The sequence below is a fragment of the Myodes glareolus genome, chromosome 20 (assembly GCF_982192425.1).
Source record: "Myodes glareolus chromosome 20, mMyoGla1.1, whole genome shotgun sequence".
Taxonomy (NCBI): domain Eukaryota; kingdom Metazoa; phylum Chordata; class Mammalia; order Rodentia; family Cricetidae; genus Myodes; species Myodes glareolus.
The window spans coordinates 32891680-32913712 of record NC_142045.1 but is presented as its reverse complement, the minus strand read 5'-3'; the positions used below and the strand labels follow the sequence as shown (position 1 = coordinate 32913712).

The following is a 22033-nucleotide window of genomic DNA, read 5'->3' as shown; positions in this document are numbered from 1 at the left end:
CAAGCCATCTCCACAGCCCCAGAAAAGCTTTATCTAAATAATGCATTCTTCTTCTTGGAAAGACTATGGCAACTGCTACATAAGCCATGGATTCTCATCTACCCTTCCTTCAGAGGACAGACTGAAGCCCTTCTCCAGCAGTGACAAACCCTCCTCTGCCACAACCTGGTGTCATCCGGGCCTACAGTGGAGACCCTCCAAGAGGCCTTACCAGGTTTTCCCTGCCAGGCACAGCCTCCTACCCAGGCCACCCTCCCTACCCCCAGACTGCTGAAGAGAGTTTTCTAAATGCCCTTGGACATCAGGCAGATAGCAGTTTCTTCTCCTGTTACTCTGGTGTTGCCTGCAAGTTTGGGCCTCTGGGTACGTCCTGAAGCAGACCAGTTCCTATTCTGGAAACGGCCAACCCTCTCCTTAGGTAAAAACAAGCCGATAAATTCCTATAACCCAGAAGGAATGCTTGGTAAAAAGGGGGAAAGAGGCCACACTGTGCTGTGCAGGCTGAAGCAAACACAAACAAAACTCAGCGAGGCCACCAGACAGCACTTGTGAAGGGTTGGGTCCGCAGAGTCCCACTGCAGTAGAAGGCAGATGGTGGGAGAGAAGGGCTCTCCACACTTCCACGCCTTGTTTAGTCTGCTTATCTCAAGTCTAAACTGATCTGGATGGTTGTGTGTGGCCAGAATAGGGTTTAGTGGCCCTTCAAAGGGGCAGAGAGGCCTAGCCCAACTCATACTAGGCTGGATTATTCTCCCTTCACGGCTCCTCTTTCCTAAGGGTTTCTACTGAGTAGGCAAAAGAGAATCCATAGTTTTAATAATTTCTCCAGCTCAGACTGGAAAGGCTACAAACCAGCAGGGAGGTGTCACCTCTGCAGTTTCTTGCTATACCTGACTGAGAGATCAGTTTGGGGATAGAAACTTAATAGGAAAAAAAAAATCAGAGAGTTAATTGCCTGCCTGGTGGGAAAGATGGCAGGTGTGGCTGAGTTCAGGTCCTTCATGGCCACCACACCCTTGTGACTGACAGTTCCCACATCACCTCCTACGGCAAAGGAACTTTTTACCGAATCTCCAAATTAAACCAACTCTCTGTCTACCAGAACCCAGAACACGTATCTCCCAAATCCTCACCTGGAAGGGGCTGGGACTGGGAAAGAGAGAGTAGGCCAACTTGCCTTTCTCCACTGGCTCCCTTTCATCCCTAAAGTAGAGTCAAATGAGCTGAGAAGCCAGGCAAGGCCTGTTAACCCAGAAGCCCGCCTCCAATTAATGTGTTATTGCTCCTTTAAAACCCGGGTTTGAACAGCCTGGCGGCTCCTGCTCCCGGAGGCTGCGGCAGAGTAATTGTCACTTAGCCACTTAACTCCCAGCAGCCCTGCTCACTCACTCCTTGTGGTCTATCTCTCAGCCAATTACTGCTGTCATTTGCGTTTCAATGTGTGGAATCAGAGGCCAGGCCTGGGTACACAGCCCAAGAGAAACCCCCTTGGGGGACAGGAGCCTACCAAGACCCACAAGTGTGGGAGGCCTCCTGGAAGGAAGGAGAGGCCTTCTCTGCCCGGGCTGTGTTCCTTTTCTACCTCTTCACTTCACGGGGGCAACCCAGAAGAAGAAAATCTCCCTTTAAATGCCACATCATTACAAATAATGGTGACACCATTTAAAAAGCAACAGAAGTTTAGCTGTAGTGTGACTGCAGACCGGAGGCAAGAAGAACTAAGGACTTTGACAGTAAGTCATTGCTAAGTCAAGACAAGCAAGAGCCACAGACGTCAAGGCAGGGGACTCTCTTTGGGGCCACACTGCTCTTTCAAGAAACTGGGAGGGGGGGTTGGGTGAGGGATGGGTAAAGCAGGTTCTTATCCCTTTCTTGATCCACCCTAAAGTCTCAGGGAACTTGGGAGCCTCCTCAGCTAACCCTAAGTGAACACATCTTGAACCCATTTCTGTGACCTCTTGTATTTTAGGTGGGTGGTAAGTCACATACTTAGCCTTTGGCCAAAAACAAAAAAACAAAAAACCCCCGCTAGGAGGGGTCTTGGAGGATCAAGAGTTACAGGCCAGCCCAGGATTCCTATCAAGACTGTCTCAAAAAAAATACCTGCACTGTATTATAGCTTTTATTCCAAAAGGTTCAAACCATTTCTGTCTGCCCAGGCAGCTTCCTAGCTGAAATGAATATCTCAGCCCAAGTCTTTATTTGGAACACACTCGATCTACCTGAGGGAGACACACACGCCCTGACCACCGCGGGTAGAGAAGTAAATGAAACGGAGGCACAAACGGGGTCTTTGGGAACACAGGTCCCACCCACACGACACAGTAGGAGTGCTGTGTCAACAGGGAGATAGAGGACCACCCAGCAGGGTGGGAAGCCAGCTCCAGTTGTATCTCCAACTGAGTGGCAGGGAAGCCATAAGCAGCAGCCTCCCTCAGACAATCCACCCTCCACAACTCCTGAAACCACCGGAGGAGGGCCTAAGCCGGAAGAGACCTGTTCTAGCTGGATCTATCTCCGCCTGTCTCTAGGTTGAAAATAAAACTCGGAACTTCTCCGCCAATGAGCTCCGCCAGGCCCAATGACGTCCCGGCGCGTCAGTTCTATTTGTAGGCAAGGTCCCTGTGCCCCAGGTAAGGAGGAGTCTGGGAAGAGGACTGGGGAAGGTGGGCCTGGCTTCCCACCGTGCGCAGACGAGGTTTGAAAAACAGCTGCTGGGCTGCCAGTAATTGCAGACGTCAGCGAGGGCCGCGCCGCCGAGAGTGGGCCCAGAGAGAGCTAATTGCTATCCTCGGGCTATGTGCTCCTCATTGAATACCAGAGCGGGAAATCTGAGCTTTGCAAAGCAAAGGAAAATCACCAGTGAATTACAGCAAGGCAGCAGCCTGCCCACACCCGGCCGCAGCCTCCCATTTGTCCTCGCTCATCTGCTGCCGGCCTTATTATTAAGAAAAATCTATAAATCTGAAGCTGCTAGATTTCTTGCTCGCTTCTGTCATCACACTGGTGACAACTGAGCACAGAGACTGGGTCCTCATATAAACGATGGCCCTAGGGTGAACTTCATAAGGACCCCACTAGTCTAACTTTCTCTTCCTTTCCACTCTGAGTTTGCAAGGCGGTATTATTATTATTATTATTATCATCATCATCACCCAGCTGAACAATCATTTGAACCTCTCCTGCCTTGCTTTCTCCCACTTCCTCCGCCTGTTTCTCAGATCCTTAATAGCTCTCTGGGTCGTGAAGTGTGCGATAAAGCAGCTCTTTTTCTTTTGTCTCAAGGCCAAAAGACTTTCTGGAGAGGCAAGTTCCTCTCCTCCAGCCCCTCCCCGCCTTGAGTGACAGCCCAGTGGAGGTTTGGCAGCCTGCCAAAGATGGCCAAGAACACGGAGCTGTCCAATCAGCAGCACGGATTTCAGCCCACTGAGACAAGGGAGCTGCCTTTCTTCAGCTTGGCTGCAGCCACCCAAGGTCCTCCGAGTTGCCTCTTTAGCCTGTGTACCTGCCTCTTTCTCAAAGGACTTCAGGGAGTACCTGCCGTTGGGCTCATCCTTCTCCCCCTGGCTCCTTCAGATTTAATTTGACACCCGGGGAAGAGCCTTACTCCTTCTCACTTTACCATTCCAGCATTTTCTGCTCCCCTAGTCTTAACAGAGCAAATAAATAAATAAATAAATAAATAAATAAATAAAATAAAAAAATCAATGGCTCTGTCATTTGTGGGTTATCCAGGGTGTTGGAGAGAGCCTGTCTTGGACTTCAGTGACTCCCTGGGCCCCCACAGATAACTGCATATCCAAAACTGGAGATAATGGCTTCTTTTTAAGACACCCTCTGACTGATGGTCCACGCTGTCCCCCAGGCTGGGCTCTTGCCCCGCCTCATCCTCCATCTCCATCTGTAAGCTTTCTGCATTGTATTTCACTCACATTTCTCCAATCCAGCTCCCAGAATCGAGAGATTAGCCCAAGGCCTCTTCCTCCTCTGTGTCTCTGACTCAACACCAGCAGAGAGCTAACACTCAAGATTCACTCTGTCGCTGCTCCAAGCCCCTCCGTGTGGCACCTGAAAGCTGTCCCCTTCTCCTGTCACTATGCTCAGGCCTGCATCAATTCCCCGCCCACTGGGAAACTCCCAGCCTCTGCTCAGCCTCCATCAGCCCCCACAGTTCAGGCCCTCCTACCACTAAACCCATGACTTTGCTCAGGGGCTCCCCAGCTGGACTAGGTAGGCTACATGCTGCTCTTCCTGCCTCCTGGAACCCTGAAACACATCTCAGTCACTGCCCTGAGTTCGCAGGGCTTGGACCCAGTATCTCTGTCTGGTGTCAGAACCCAGTGAGCCACCATGGACACCTGTTACAAACAATAGACTCTCAGCGTTTGGGATATTGGATCTGGACTTTCAGATTACTGGTTAATGCCATCTGTTTCTTACCACAGGGCAATCAATCAATACCTGAGTCTGAATTAGCTCCATTTGGGAGTTATCTATTTAAAGGCAGCAGACTTCCAGACACCAAAGGCCGAGCCCATGTTACATATTTTGTCTAGCAACTTCTTTGCTTTGGGGGTACTTAACGTGAGGAAGACAATGAAGGTGACAATGACGTCAACCACGAGAGAGGAAGTGGGAGATGATTAAACATCCTTTTATTCTCTGAGGCTGTGGAGCTGCTTAAAACAGCCCAGAATGAGTCACAGCAAGACGGCCCACTTATCTTGAAATCTTCACTAACCAGAATCCAGTCAGAATCCTCAGGCAGCCATGCTTCTGAGAAGACAAGACACGTACCAGAGAGGGCACACGCCAGAGCTCCAGTTGAGAATTCGTGGAGGAGTTATACAGTCCTGCTTTCGGAGTCCTTTTTCTTGTTTTATGTCTTCCTTGAGGGACTGAGGAGTTGGCTCGGTAGATAAAGAACTTTTGATGTGCACCTGAGGACTAGGGATCAGCCTCCCCAGCACCTGGACAAATGCTGGGCAGGAGGCAAGGACAGGATCCCTGGAACAAGCTGGCTAGTGAGACTAGTCAGATTGATGAGCTCTGGCTTCGAGTGGGAGACCCTGCCGCAATATATTAAGTAGTCAACATTAATCTATGGGGTGTGCATCTACATGTGGACACGGACCTGCGCGCGCACACACACATACATACATATACACGCGCCTACACAGCTGCACATACACATGTGTCTACATATGTGCGCACACACATACCTGTATATGTATAAACATGCAAAGACAAAGGCATGCACACATACAGACACTGAAAACAAAACCCATCTCCTCTTTATCAGTGTGATCTTTCTCTCTCTCTCTCTCTCTCTCTCTCTCTCTCTCACACACACACACACACACACACACACACACACACACCAGGAACCAAAATAGCCGAAGAGCAGAGTACAAATGGGCATCCGGGGACCAACACGAACTTGGGAGAACTATTACCCACAGGTAAAAGAGGCCAGAGGCAGACTTTAAGGGAATACAAAGGCTGCAGGCTGGGGCATTTCACATTTAGAACAACAAGCTCTACACAGCATCCCAAGCCCGACTGACACCAGCACGGGCTGTTACAAGCAGAATGCTCTCCCCACCAGGATGACTGAGATAACGAGAGAGAGGCGAAGCCTCTGCAGTCCCTGGCTTACAAAGGATGTCTGGAGTCGTCTGAGCATTAGCAAAGCAGCCTGTGTTGATCAGAGATGGCAGAAGCCACAGAGACACAAGAGAAGTGAGTCATCACTTTGCTTCATCTGAGGCGGAATTGGACAGTCACCATTCCGCAGGCCTTGCCCATCAAGAGTGTGCAGTCTGAAGGAACTCGGTGCTCACAGGAATACACTTGGATAGGCATTTTATCTTAATGTGTGGGAAAACAAAGACCTACCAAATAGAACATGGGCTCCTCATCCACAAAAAATGCAAATGGACTATGGCGATATTTAAGTTAATGGAAGAGCAAGAGATGAAAGTATTTTAAAGTAGTTCAAGTTGGAAGACAATTTTCTGTTGGTAGAAGAGTCTCAAGTAGCTCAGGCTAGCCTGAAACTTGGTTCAAGGCAAAGATAACCTTGAACGTCAGCCTCTGTCTCACAAGTCTGGAAGACGCAGGTAAGCGTTGCTGTGCCTGTTTTTCTAAGGTGCTGAGGACTGAACCCAAGACCTTGCAAATGCTAGTCAGCACGCCCCCGACTGCGCTACATCCCCAGTCCTCCTTTGGTCTGGACAACCCAGTCCCAGTTACTCCACTTTCTTCATTCCCTCCTCCACCTTCCACCCCTTCTCTCTGGTCCTTCGTGTACAGAGAAGCAGCTCGGAAGAGGGACATGGTGACCACCACACTCTCTTTACTTCATGACAGTCACGAAACCATCATTTCCCTGGTGCAACCAAAGAAAGCACGAGGAAGGGACCACCAGGGACACCTGGTTACTGTTTGGCAAGGATGGGACTTTGGAATGAAAGATGGGAAAAGACTCTTGAGCTCATGAAAGGGAGAGCCCTCCAACAGGGTATTTCAAGAAGGAATAAAGTACAGGGGGAAGAAAGAGCGAAGGGCTGGCAGACAAAGAAAAAAAACCAAAAGCTCGTCCTTTAAAATGAGACGAAAGCGAAGTGAGGGAAGCGATGGGAAGAAGCTCAAGGTTGATGTGAACGGACCGTTCCCACAGTCCTGGAAGCTTCACAGCTGTGTCTTCATGGTCACCTCTCTTCCTGGGGACAAGATGGAAGTAAGCACTTACCGCAGGGTGGGGGTCACCTATGACTGCAATGTCTTCAACACTGTGTGTCCAGCGGTGCTTCTGAGCTGGCTGTTGTTAACTGGTGTGTTAACTTTCTGTCACCCTGCCCGTATTAAGAAAATGATCTAGAAAATAGCTTATTTAAAGCAACAAACTTTCAAATCTTCCACACTTTCCCCCCTCAACATAGAATAAGAGTAAAAAGAAATAAAATTAAGTTCCGTACTTGTTCAACACATACTATAAGCTTGATCTTGAGAGTTCTTAAAACTCTAGTTTTCAAATTGAGGTTAACTCTGTTTTACACATATAAAGTGGGCCAATTTACACTGAGATAATAGTTTGATGAAGAATATCTATGCTGTACTCAAAGTATCTGCGGATATGTCCAAAGTTTAGAGCTATAGAAATCGGAGTTTGAATCTTGTGTTTTATATATAAGCTGTCAACCTTGCGTTGGTCACTCAACTTCTCGGGACACTAACCTCTTGATCTGTTGAATGGAGAACTGACTTTCCTTGCCAGGAGGATTTAATGAGAGATCAGATGCCAAGCGGTCAGTAGAATTTGGCATGTGGCCATTAAGCCATCATTCCGTCAGTACATATCCTGAGCATCCACCATGTGCCAGACTTTATCCGAGGCCTGGACCTCCAGGAGGTTCAACAACAGAAAAGAGAACCAAAGTCCCTCCCTTCTCTGCCCCCTTCATATGCCACCCCAGGAGCTACTAAGGGCTCTGCAAACCTGCCACCCAGAGGTCTGAGCACAAACACCCTATGGCTGACTGCTGGTCCTTACCAGGCTATTCACTTCAGATGGAAAGGAGAGATCTGGAGAGACCCAGGTCTGGGTGCAGACAGCAACGGAACTCAAGAGATAGACATTGCTGTCCCTTTTGGCTCTTAAAATGAGAAAGGCCATTTATGGGGGGGAGATCAGGGGAGGGGGTAATTGTGGCTCCACTCAGAGGAAGCTCCCAAAAGAACCGCTCCATTGTTTCTGGAACTCTCTCTGGGTCATTTTCACTTTTCCTCCCCTCTCCTTCCCAGCCCTCCCTTTGGTGTCTTGTGTGTTCATGTGGGACACAAAAGAGTCTTTGTTTACAAGACTCTACTGTGCAATAAAACCAGATATCAGGGCGAGAATAAATGTGCAAAACACAGGGACAGAAAAGTTGATAGGAATTGTGTATTTCCTATATTTTCTTATTGACAACACTACATGCAGTAGAACTGGCAAACTTGCAATAGCAACACAAACATACATGTTTATGAAACTAACTACATCCAAGTTAGAAACACGTGCTTGATCCGCACGCATACACACACAACTCAAAACTTAAAACATTTCTGCAGAGCTGAAACACAACTCTGAGCCCTTTATTCTTGTGGCTGACACAACCAACCACCTCATCTCACAAGTAAGAAACTTCAACTCTTTTTCACTGGGTGAGGCAGTAAGGGATTATGGGAAGCCAGAGGCACTGTGCACCCGATATACTTGGCCTTGAATCTCAACCCTACTCACGTCTCACTATCTATGATCAAGAAGGGTTTTAAGTGCCACCAGACCTCATTGGCCTCACCTGAAAACCAGGTTTTTGCGAAGAGCTAAATAAAAAGGACACAAGGAGAGGTTCCAGAAACAGCTGTCTCCCAGACTCCCCTCCCCCAATGTGTATCCTCAAAACCTTCCCTCTCCCTCCATCTTTCCTGTACCTGTCCTTACCCATAGTTCCCCAACTGGTTTTCAGTTCTTGTTGGCCACCTTCTAAACTATTTAGGGCCTGGTATTAGAAGTCGCTCTCAAAACTTAGAAATTTGATGACAGTACTCTCTGATTCAACTCTGGCTGTGGTAATCATAATCAAAACAAACCTGTATTCAGAGCAAAGTCCACGTGCCCCTAATCCATCTGTCCAAGTTCATCCATCCCTCCCCCTATGTGACCATGGTCCCCCGTACCCCAAAGCACTGTCCCTGGAACGCACCATCTGCTTTGCTGCACTGACTCTTACTTTACCCCAATGGGTGCCACCATCCACACCATCACACCACCACCCCCATCTGAAGAGATCCTTGTCCCTTTCACGGCTAGCTCAAGTTCCGCTTCCTCTATGAAAGTCTCCTGAATTCCTGGGCCGATTAAGGGAGGTTACGCTTGTGCACTGGCAATGACTTTCTCTATTTCGCTACTGAGTTACGTGTCCCAAGTCTCTTAACGGTGGGCTCCTGTAAAATCAAAATTAACTCACATTCATTTTTATTACAAGAGGAAAACACCAGAGCACAGACAGAATCAAATCAAAGCAAACCCAAATCTAGCAATGCAAATAGTTAATTTTCCAGCATCTGGGGCTCAGTCATGATCTGCTGGGTTCCAAAGCCCTTGGGTGTCCTACCTCTCTGGCTCTGGCAGCCCCAACACATGCAGCTTGTCTCACAGGCTCAGTTTGGCTCCTACTCCAAACCTGCTGCTGTCCTTGGTGGTCCTCCCACAGTGCTGGCATCTCCACTATGCTGCAACTTCATTGCAACTGAGTCTGCAGCTTCACCAACAGGCTCCCCTGGTCTCACACAGTGTCAAGTCTCAGTTTCTCTCCAAGACCTTTTCAGTCCTGCATCTTTTATATAGTCCCAAATCATGTGGGATACCTACATATTATCAAGTTCTGCTGCCAGCTTGAGATGCAGCCTTGACCCCTCTGGATCACAGTTTCTGTGTGCTGATCTTAAGGAAATACTTCAGAAGATTTCACCTCAATAAATTCTGGTCTCTTGCTAATCAATCACAGCTGATTTTTGAGTCCCAGCAAACTAGCACCCATTGTTCTAGCAAAGCAAAGGTTTCACTCCCACAGAGTCTTAATTAAAAAATTTCACACAATGGACCAGTCCAGAGATAGTCTTTGCATCCCCCTGGAACTACTTCACAATCCATGCCTCCACCATCTGCGTTTCTCAAAACACTCCTATCTTTCAAGCTCCCACAGAAGAACCCACTAAGCTACAAACACTCAATGGCTTTTCTGGCCTAGAGTTCAAAACATTTTCACAACTCTCCCTAAAATAATACGGTCAGGTTCATCTCAGCAACATCCGCTCTTGTACCAACTTCTGTCTTAGTCTGCTTCCTGATGCTGTGAGAAAATACGGAGCACAGCGGACTTACGGGAGTAAAGGGTTTACAGCCTGTCACTGGGGTAAGTCGGGGCAGGAGCCTGGAGGCAGGAACGGAAGCAGAGGCCATGAGGAATGTTGCTGATTGTCCTGCTTGTCCTGCCTTGCTCAGTTACCTTTCTTACAAAGCCTACTGCCTAGAGATGGTGCTGCCCATAGTGATCTAGCCTCTCCTATACCATATAGCAGTCAAGAAAACACCCCCACAGTCATGCCCATAGGTTAATCTGATAAAGACAACTCCTCAGTTGAGGCTCCCTCCTCCTTAACTGTTGATAACCAAGATTAGCCATAAGGATTTAATGCAACAATCTGATGATATTTACCAATTTCTAACATGTTTTCCTTAAGACACCATCTTGCCGCATTACCCAGGCAGGCCCCAAATTGGAGATTCTCCTGCCGCAATCTCACACATTCTAGGGTTACAAATATCCACCACCCTACCCTGATTCTGCCCCTGTTTTCAAGTTGGGAAGCTGGCGATCTGGAGAGATCTCATTAACACTCTTGCATTGATTTTTTTTTCTTCTACTACCCTAACAAAATAACATAGAACAGGCAGTGCAAACAACAGAAATTAATTTCCTTCCAGTTCTAGCAGCTGGAAACCCAAGACAAAAATGCCAATAGGGTTGATTTCATCAAACTCTTCATGGCTTGCTGATGGTTGTGTGTCTTTCTTGTTTCTCCTATCTTCGTTTATAAAGGTACTGACTAGGTTCCCACCTATAACGCCATTTAGCCCTAATCACCTCATTCAAGGGCCTCTTTCCAAATACAGTCACCATCTAGAGCCTAAACAAACAACTCCTCAAGTACAAGATTCAGGCCATAGCAACTCTTGAAGTCAGCCATTTATTCAGTGATAGGCACAGCGTGTGCACCATTTCTTCAAAGATCACCTATTGCTGTCTGTGGTGTTTCACGGTGTGACTGTGTCCCTGGAAAACAAGCCTTGTGCAATCACGCACGACAAAGGTAGTGGGCAGACATGGAAGCAACAGCAAGAAGGGGAGTCAGAGCTATACAAAGCCAGGGTAAAGCTCAGAAAGCCCAACTGAACTGACTAAACTGACCAGCAAGACAGGAAATGCAGCTCTTACCCAAACCCATTCTTCCAGAGCCAATGCCAGGGGCCCACCCCCATGATGCTGGTTTCCTTGTCACAGGAGGAAACTCCTCCACTCTCCCCAAAAGAGGAAGAACCAACCCTCCCCCTTCTACTAGAACTCACTGGCAGGGCATAACTCAGTCACCAGCATTTTGTAGAATTATAAGATAGATATATAAATTAATCTTTTTTTCCTCATCATCGTATGTTGCAACCCAAAATTTTTAAAACCCTCTGAATAGTGTTCTAGAGGTTGCAAACGCAATTAATAAAGATTTTTCTGATTAGTCGGACTATGCCAAATCCAAAAAGCAAGACATGAGTCTCTCTTTCTTGGAGATAATGCAGCTAAGTAGCTTGTATTTAGAAAGGAAAAGCTTTCAACTATATTGGATTTTCTTTTTCTTTTTTTAAGAACAATAATTTACAGCGGCTGCTAGCAGAGAATTGTTAGGTGCATTTTGTTTTAAAATGGGTATTTGTGTTTTGAAGATCATAATTGGACCTCTTGCTCTGTTGCTGTTTATATATGTGTTTGTTTGGGGACCGAACGAAGAGCCGAGATTCTTTTGTGCATAAAGAAATCTCTCATACAAAATTAATCTAGTATGTTGGAGATGTGGCTTTATATAATGCATTAAGAAATAGTCAACTATTTTTGGTTTGGGGATGTGTGGGGTGTGTATGTGCAGGTGTGTGTGTGTGCTCGTGCACGCGTGCACATGTGTGAAGGTTAACGAACAATCTAGGGTGCTCCTCAGGTAGCATCTATGTTGCTTCTGGGCATGGGTCCTTCACTGAGTCCCAGGTTTGTCAGTGCAGTTAAGCTATATCAACACTAGGGAATGTGACTCTGTCGGCTTCCCCAGCAATGGGATTACAAATGCATGCCACCACGCTTTGTCCCTTTCTCGGGTCCTCATGCTTGCGGAGTGAGCTCTTAGCTGACTATTTTTTATCTCCCCAGCTCCTTGGGCATTGTTTTGGAAAATATGAAAAACTCAACTTCAATGCAACAGCCAGACAGAGCAGGATGGAAGTACCTCGGGCAGAGGCAGAGCCTATATTGCCCTTCGCCTGTCCATTGCTAGGTCACCTTGCTGGGCTGTGTGAGATGACCAAGCCTTTTGAGCTAGCAGAGCTGATGAGGTAAAAATGTGCTTCAAAACCACATTCTCAGCCTCACCAGAGCTGAAACCACATTTGATTTATAGGATAAGACGACATATCGGCCTGGAAATGGTTCAAGAGAGAATATTTTTCTATTATCAATCTCCCTGCATAAATACAGCAAAGTCTAACACACCGGACCAGTAATCTCTTTTAAAATGGTGGTGCACTTTATTTGAAAATGTTATCTGTTACGTGTGTGAGTTTGTATGTATATGTGCATGTGCATGACATGTATGTGAGCATGCATACCATGTCACATATGGAGGTCAGAGGACAACTGTGTGGAACCAGTTCTCTGCTTTCATCTTTACATGGGCTCTAGGGATCAAAATCAGGTCAACATTCTTGTGAGGTCAGTACCTACACACTGAGTCATCTCTGGCCCAAAACAGTGCACTTTCTCTTACCTTTGTTGTTGTTGTTTGTTGTTTATTACTTTTTTTCCTTTCATTTCTTATTCTTTTCTTCTTTCTTTCTTTCTTTCTTTCTTCCCTTCCTCTTCCTCCTCCTCCTCCTCCTCCTCCTCTTCTTCTTCTTTTGAATACAGGCTCATATTATATATTCCTGGCTGATCTGGAACTTGCTATCAAGACCAGGTTGGCCTGGAACTCATAGAGCTTCAACTACATACATGTGCCTCTGCCTCCAGTGTGCTGAGATCAAAGGCTTACAAAAGCTCACCCTGCAGTGAGCCACGTCTGTGGCCCATGGCGGTTCTCTTTTGACCCTAAGCATAAATGGCAATACTTTATAAAACAACACCTTATGTGATGTAAGAGAACCATAATAAGACTCCCCATGTATTTAGCCAACTGTGGGGACTTAAAACCACATACATATATTTTAATGTGCATCTTTTAGTTGTCTGTTTGTGATACTACCCTTCCTTTATGATGTTCACTCAAAGCCTTTTTCGCTTTTCTCCCTATAGTGCCTAAGTAGGAGTAGAAGATCTAGAATAAGGAGGAAAAGATAGCAAATAGTTTTACTAGAATCCCCTGCTTAGCTGGAATCCGCCCCAGTGCCCCTGTCCGGAAGCCCTTTAACTTAACCGATCACATAAACACCCTCCATTCTAACCCAAGCCACCAACTATACCATGTAAAAAACCTACACCCGAAAAAATCCTGTGTCCTAACATGAAAAAGATATTGCATAAAACAACGTTCTTTCCTGGTAGTATACATCTTTGGAAACACGTGCAGACAAAACACTCATACACTGAGATAAAATAAAATAAAAAACATCATGGCAATAGATTTAACCAGGGTGGAAGTGCAGGTGTCCTGAGAAGGTTAGCACACATGCATTCAGCCCAAGTCTCCATTTCCAACTGTCATCAAGTCATCTCCCCTACTCCATCTACCTTTTCAGACAGAAACTAAGAGCAAAGTAGGTGTGAAGACAGCCTGCAGGAACTCTCAGGACTCTCAGTATATGTGTAGAACAAATACTAAGAATAAACATGAAAGATACAACTGGTCAACCCCTCTGCCTGGCAAACAGTTACTCCCAGCAGGGCATTTTTGAGTTAGATCACATTTATTCTTCTTGTTTACAAAGCTTGTTATTGATGGAGAATAATGAACACTGGCCTGCTTAAACACTTTCATTGATAAATTAATAAGTGAGCATGTAACTCTGGGAAACTGTTTGAGGAAAACAGGGAGGCAAAATCCAAAACCTTGTCCCATGTGGTCTGGTCTATGAGACATCAATGGATATGCTGGCCCACTGATATCAAGATTATGAGATTCTCGCAGGACATTTGCCCAATAAGAAAATATAACAAGGGGCTAGAGAAAAGGTTCAGTGGTTAAATACCCTGGTTGCTCTTCCAGAGGACCTGTGTTTGGTTCCCAGCACCCACACAGCAGTTCATAACAGTCTAACTCCAGTCCAAGGGAATCGGATGCCCCTTCTGGCCTTGTAGGCACATAAAACACTCAGGAACTCACACATACACATAAAATTAAATTATTTTCAATAGTTGGGCGGTGGTGGCGCACATCTCTAATTTCAGCACTAGGGAGGCAGAGGCAGGCGGATCTCTGTGAGTTCGAGGTCAGCCTGGTCTTACAGAGTGAGTTCCAAGACAGGCTCCAAAGCTGCACAGAGAAACCCTGTCTCGAAAAAAACAAAAATAAACAAATAGATAAATAACGTTAAAAAAAAAAACCAAAAACTTGTAATAGGCTGAAATATAGCTCGGTTAGCACAGTGCTTGCCTGGCATCCATGGGCATTCAGCATCCTCAGCAACACAGCGAGTCTGAGGTCTGCTTGGGATACAGGAGGCCCTATCTCCAAATAAATAAACAAACAAGAAAACAAGCTTACACCTGAATATGAAGCAGCTATGACTGTCCAAACTCCAACTAGACTTTACTGTTGCTGTTTTTCTGCCTCCGAGCTTCTGATGGTCCTTATTAGCTGCTAATCAACAAATAATCCCAACACTCCGTATCAGGCCGCATGCTCAGGACAGTCATCCTTAAATGAAGGAATTCCTTGTTGTCTTTTTTTTTCTTTTTCCGGAATATTTCTTCATAAAAGCAAACTTTCTTTTCTTTTTTTAAAAGGGGCCCCTCCTGGAACATGTAAACACACTGGGGGAGGGAGAAAGCTCAGATTAACTTTCCATTTCCTGTTTTGCTCTGAAATTCCTTCTCCCTGATTAGGCATCCCTGGCTTGGAGCACAGCTAGATTGACAGATCCTGCAGCACAGTCCCCATGGTCACAGAGCCTGTTCCTTCTCACCGCTCTCAAGCTCCTGCAGTCCCATATCTGAGCCACTGACTCCGGGAGATCCGGAGTAAATAAATCTCCTTCCATGGTTTGTATGGTAAATCAGGACTCCCTTGTCCTAGTTCAGCAGAAGAGCAGTGTGTGTGTGTGTGTGTGTGTGTGTGTGTGTGTGTGTGTGTACATACACGCAGACAAGGGAAGTATAAAAGCCAAGAAAAGCATACTTTTACCACTGTGACCTTAACTCTGGTTTCTTTATATAAAACTAGGAAAAGGCGGGGGCAAAAAGCATTTTAAGCACTGCTGAAGTGCTAGGTCTTGACTTTTTAGTGATGTGACCATTGGAAACACATAGAGGGCACCAACTTTTTAGCTTGACACTTCCTGGAACTGGCTCTTGTAGACCAGGTTGGCCTCGAACTCAAAGAGATCCGCCTGCCTCTACCTCCCAAGTTCAGGGATTAAAGGCATGCACCACCACCACCCAACTTTGGTTTGACACTTTAAGCGGCTTCATTGCTCCATTTTTTTTTTTTTTTTTTTGGTTAGTTTGGTTACAGTTTTTTAAGACAGGGTCTTACAAAGTACTATCAGTGGGCTTCAAATTCACAGTAATCCTCCTATCTCAACATCCTAAGGGTGGGATTCCAGGTGTTGTTCACTGTGTTTGGCCTCACAGCTCTATGTTTACCCTCTCCTTACCCACGGACTTACTAATTGTCGCGACTATCTGGGAAGTGCCAGCAACCAGTCACAGCTTGAGGGCCAACTGGCTCCTTTGGGTTGAAAGAAGACAAGGTTGAGCAAACAGCGGTGGGGGGGGGGTTAAATTCTGAAATAGATCTGAAGACTAGTGTCTTCATGGAAACACAGCAGAAAGGTATGAACAGTATTGATGGACGGGGCCGTCTCCACGGTGGTATAAACCATGCGGTAACACTTTTTCTATGAGTGCAGAAATGACTCCATGGCTAAAAGCTTGCATTTCTCTTTAAGAGGACCAGTGTTCAGCTCCCAGAATTTGTGTTGAACGGGCCACCGGCTCTCTACTTGTTCTGCCTAGCAATTCCTTTTATTTCACATCTGCCAGGCTAAGGAACAAAATAGGTCTCCTAAAGTAGGAAATAAGCCTCTCACAGAATGAAGAAAGGAAAAAGAAAGAAAGAAAAAAGAAAACCCAGATGACGGTGGAGGGATGAGAAGGCACTAAGGCACACAAACGGAAAGAAAACCAGAAAAGGAAGCCATAGAGGAAGCACACATGAAAGTCAGCAACCTGAGCTTGTTAGACCTCAGAAGTAAAGCCATAAGCATGGGCTCGAATCCCCAGTCCCCAATGTGGTCAAAGATATACTAGACTTAGACTTAGCCCTGCACTGTATAAGCCTTTCTTAGGCCCCAGTGCTCCCAAACCAATGTGTATGTGGGTGTATGTGGGAACATAAACACAGACATGCACAAGTGCGTGCGCGCGCGTGCGCACACACACACACACACACACACACATTGTTCCAGGATGTACTACCATCTAATCCTTTGGTGGGCCTTCATTCAAACTATCTGCTCATGCTGGAATTCCCTTTCATGGTCCCCTGACGTTCCAATTAGCCACTGATCTTCTCCTCCCCCACCCAATAACCAACTTTATCTCTCCTGAGATCCTCTCGATGCTCCATGTCTCCTGATGGGTATTCCTGGGTCTACCATCATACTTAATGAGCTGTGAAACACTTTGTTGTCTTTCCAACCAAACTGTTAGTTCATTGAAGGCAAGGGTGCAGCCTGTATGACTCTAAAGCCCTACATACAAAAGGCAGTATGGAGTCTGGACTCAGGAATACCATATTGCATCTTGGTCCTGTTTGGTAACCTCCTTTCCAAGATTTTTTTTTTTTGAAGACTTAACAATCAGATTGCCTGACACACAATAGGTACTCAACCAAGGTCAGAATCAACTGCCTTCTGATTGACAGGCCCCAATGGACTCACCAACTGGCACCTGCCCAGGGCACATGGGGTGGATTGTAATTAATCGCTAATACTCTGATCTGTTACTCTCCAATGCAATGTAGAGAATTCACCTCTTTCTAACTTAAACTGACTACCGACAAACACAGCTGAAAATGGAGCCACACTGTCTAACGTAAATGGTCTTTCGAGGTGCCCACTGCCTCACCCCTTCTGCCTGACTCTCAACAGATTGTTTCTGCCATCGAGACCTCCTTTTTGGTTTTACTGTCTCTTCTTCCTCAAATGTAACCTGGAAATGGAAAGTTCTACGTTTGTCTTCTTTCAATCTTTGCATGGCTATTTGAGAAGTATAAAGTTAGTCTTGACTTGTCAAGACGCAGCCTCTCACACTCCCAGAGGCCAGGCCCTAATCTGTTAACGTTGCAGGGTTTCAATTCTAGACATTCACTGATCCTAAAGCAGGAGAGAAACGCCATGAAGAAAATGGGGAAGAGGCAGGAAGAAATGAAGAAGTTGGGACTGGGGGAGGTATTGCAACTGTGCTGGACAAAAGGCAAACCCTTCCTGGGCTCAGTGTGTTCCACATTCCATGCAGTGTGCACAGTAGAGTGCAGATCTAGTGGATGAAGCTATGAGCGCCATACTGGATTTTCCTGTAAAGAACCCTTACTAGGCCGGCCACCATTCAGTGACCCTCACTGACAAAACACAACTCAGGGTCTGCCGATGTCCTACCACAGGCCAACGAAGCCTGAGCAAAGACCCTGAAGGACCTGGCAGCCTTGCCTCTTCTGAGCCACTGCATGATCACATGAGATCAAGAAGGAAACAGAAAGACATAATCTTAAATACGTATGCAGCCAGTCAACACCCGGAAACCATTTTTTTTAATACTCCACTTTCATCTTATTAATAAAAAAGTAAAAACCCTGGCTTCCTTAGCATCATCAAGCAGCGCTTTAGGAAAAACCTTTTCCTTGACCAGGCTAGCTTTTCTCCGGCTGATCCTGTAAACACCGCGAGCAAATTTCCCTCAATGCCTCTAACATATTTTCACTTAGCATCAGTTTGATGTATAAGATCTGACAGCCCAGCAGTTACAGGCCACCTGCATCACTGTCGCCATGACAACAGTGAAAGACAATCCATGATCCCATACCCTGGTCACCCGTTTCAATGCAGCTTATCTGTCCAAAGCCACTGAGTCTAATGGAAGAGTAATTACCATCTTCTACTCATTGTCAAAATTCCCACCATAGAATGCTCTTCAAAATTATTTTATCCCTCTCACATGGCTGCTTTGCAAAAGGAAAAAAAAAAAGAAAGAAAAGAAAAGAAACCTTGAGTGGAAAGCGGGGGGAGGATGGGAGAAAGAGAAGGCTGCCACTGCCATAAACGTAGCTGGCTGCATGAACTGTCCCTGCGTGCGTAGCCTTGGGGACACCCCAGCCAGTGAGAGAGCTCCAAGAATGGCCTTGGCTCACTGACTTTCATCTGAAGGTTTGGAAAAATCTGGGTCAGGAAATAAGACAGTAACCTTTCCCGACACAACTCGGCACAGGGATCACAAGCCCTCAAGGACCTCAGGCAGCGGGCGTGGCGACACTCAGCGACCTGCAAGTCGCTGAGGCTGCCCAAGAGAGTGCCTTTTCCCCCTGCATGGCTGTCCCACTCTTCACACCCAGTATGGCTCATTCTTGTTGGTGGGTACAACCCTGTCTTCCTGAAGAGTCTTTTGAAAACTGTATTTGAAAGCGACCTTTGACCTGCAAACACTTCTGTGGGAAAACCTTTAGGAAAGAAGTGCTTAGAGGAAATAGGAATTCAATTTAAAGCAACATTAAAAGTCACATGGACTTGCAAAGCAAGTTCCAAAGAATTAAAAAAAAAAAAAAACTGGACGAAAGGGCACAGGGTGAGATAACCCTTCCTGTAACTCTCCTCCAGTAGTGCAGGTGGCCTGACCACGGTAAGAAAGGGAGTTATACGCTTCTTTCGCTCCTGTCATTTTCAAAGGAATACAGCCAGGGCCATTAACGACCCAAGAAAGTTACACGGAGTGCTCTCTAGTTGGTGGTTAACAAGAAAATACTTCCATTAAGAAAACATAAGCAAATTCAAATAGTAAAAGAAGCTCTAATCTCGAAAAGGACAAAAAGCAAGATCAAAAAAATCTAAGCATAAACAACGAATTCTTAAATTAGTGTTTACGTGCCTGTCAGAATGCGGTTGACATGTTATATTTATGGCTAAACCTGACAAACCATAACCATAAAACTTGTAACCAGCTGTCAAAACATCCCAGCTACGAACTGACATTAGGGAGGCTAAATGTATTAAACATGGTGTTACAAACATACAGCAAACCTCGGGAGCGCCTCCTTTGAAAGCCTCGTCCCACAACACCTGGCTTTGGTGGCTGGGTGGAGGAGTGGGAGGGTGGGGGTGGCCGCTGTATCCTCCCTGTCATCATTGTCAGCCTTCTTACCGCTCTCTGATATCAGAGTTTGCGGCAGAAGAAGACAAAAAAATGTTGAGTTGAACCTGAGGTTGAACCACCTAATGGGAAAATGCAATAGGGGTGTGTGTGTGTGTGTGTGTGTGTGTGTGTGAGAGAGAGAGAGAGAGAGAGAGAGAGAGAGAGAGAGAGAGAGAGAGAAAGAGAGAGAGAGAGATCGTGTGTGCACAGGTGCATATGTATGTGCATATGTGTACAAGCCAGAGGTCAACCAACCTCAGGTATATTTCCTCAGGTTGGTATTCACCTTGGTTTTTGAGGCACGGTCTCTCACTATTACTTGGAACACAGCAATGTGCCATGCTGGCCAGCCAACAAATTCAGGCTATCTGCCCGCCTCTGCCTACCCAGCACTAGGATTAAAAGTGTGCACTGCTCCACCAGGCTCACTTTAAAGTGGGTGCTGAGAATGAACTTGGGTCCTTTTGCCCACTGAGCCATCTTTCCAGCCAAGGTGACATACATAATCTTCTACAGGGCATGGTGGATAAAGGGGCTTACAGACACACATGCTGTTCAGCCACTTCTGCTCAGATCAGCTAATACAAGTCTAGAACATTCCAACCAGTTCTGCCAAGTTTGACACTAAATGAAACATATTAGTATAATTATTTGTGACTTTCATCTGGTTTTATATGTCTCCCTGACAGTGGAATTTCACAAACAAAGCTAGTGCATTTGCTCACAGCGCTTGGGAGGCAGAGGCTGCCTGATCTCTGAGTTAGAGGCCAGCCTGATCTACAAAGTGAGTTCCAGGTCAGCCAGGGAGGTTACACAGAGAAACCCGGTCTCAAAATAAAAGTAAAAATAAAATCACCACCACCAACAACAAAAAGTCAGATAACAAAGACTAGATAAATATAAATGTCTTGATAGCACAAAGCTGGGGGCTCAAGCTGCCACTGGCAAAATCATTTTCCATTATCCCCACTATGAAAGGAGACCCAACGTATGTCAACCTTTCAATAACGTCTTCTGAAATCTTGACCTTGAAAGGGTATTCTTGTTCCAAGACCAAACTTGGACACTGGCTCCAAAACCCCCACTTAGGGATATCTGTAGCCCCACAACTAATAGAACGAGAAAAGATGTGATCTTTTCTTTGATCTGCGCTTTTGTGCAACCTGGCCATCATTGCCCTGGCCAAATTCAGAATTCCTTTGTTTTTCCAATCTGATCTTTTTAACGACTCCCTCTGGCTGGGTCTGTCCGTCATTTTCATCATGAGTAGATGAAGGTTATTCTTTCTTTTATAATAACCCAGAAGTATGTCTATGACCTGCCTAGTGTGTCCTATCAAGAAGCACCTGATGACTGGGCATGGTGACACACACCTTTGATCCCAGAGCTCTGGAGGGAGAAGCTGGTAGGTCTCTGTGACTCCAAGACCAGCCTGGTCTACATAGTGAGTTCCAGGCTAGCCAAGGCTACAAAGAGAGACCCTGTCTCAAAAACAAACAAACAAACCAAAAAGGTACATAATACTGGTGAAATTAAGTTGGATCATTTGACTAAAGTGTTAGCTTCCAGATTCCCCTGTTATCAAGTTATTAAATTTGCCTTTGTAATTAAAAAGTCATCTGTGGGTAGATATTGTGAAGCTCTGTAAATGCTTTGATCCTCATCAAATACTCACTTATCAATTCTGCACACACCGACGATTTCATAATTCTATTGCTCCATTTTATACTTACTACCGGCTCTCAATAATTGCACTCAACTCCCATTTATTTGTTCTATCAGCTTCTGTGGATATTCCTTTACACTGTATGAATATATGTCACTGTGACTGGTTTAATAAAGAAGCCGGTAGGTCAATAGCTGGACAGGATAAGGTTAAAAGGGAGAGCCAGACTAAGGACACGGGGAAGAAGAAGGGCAGAGCCAGAAGTGTCTCCGAGCAGATGTGGAGTGTCTCCGTGTTGGTTATTTGGGAACTGGCGGGCGGAAAAGAAAAGTCCGCTTACAAACTTTATATCCGTATGAACTTAGGGATTTATATTTCACTAAATTGGTTATTAATCCATTACAATATCTATTATGATAATCACATCTCCCAATCTGGCCAGTAGGAGCCCATCAATCATCAATCAATCAGGCCCGTGACCCCTTGATCCATTGACAATTCACTCCACTTTGTAGCTCACAAAGGTAGTCCGGGTCCGTGCTGTCTTTTCCTTGCCTGAACCCAGGAGTATAGCCATTCCTCCGGGTTACGGTCTGCATCTTTTAAAGTGCTAACGTGATGCCTTCCAAGGCTATGATATGAAGATATTCAAGAGTGCGATGTCAGTTTCACTATTCACATCTTCAATATAGAATGGAGGAGTCCATCTGCAGAGACAGCCGAAGGATGTGCCCAGACCTACGATCGCTGGACTTCGTCACTGGTCACATAGCTGAGCTGTGAAGGTCACAGGGCAGCTAAAGGTCAGACCGGGGGAGAGTTAACAGGGAGCTTAAAGGGCAGAGCCAGGGTACAAGATGGCGAGGGCAAGTCAGTCCTGGAGGGAACCATAGCAAAGGCTCATTTCAGATCGGTGTCTCCAAGAGGGACGAGTCCTCTCCAAATT

At 46.0% G+C, this 22033-nt stretch overlaps 1 protein-coding gene and 1 long non-coding RNA gene across 2 annotated transcripts in view; one reads left to right on the top strand and one right to left on the bottom strand.

The window, feature by feature from the left end:
- The window catches only part of Maml3 (mastermind like transcriptional coactivator 3), a 431416-nt gene that overhangs the window by 369487 nt on the left and 39896 nt on the right, over positions 1–22033 (bottom strand). The gene's annotated exons all lie outside the window — the stretch shown is intronic.
- On the top strand, positions 2109–3704 carry LOC146890061 (uncharacterized). Its single transcript, XR_014999347.2, has 2 exons — positions 2109–2633; positions 3286–3704. It is a non-coding gene; the product is annotated as an uncharacterized LOC146890061 (long non-coding RNA).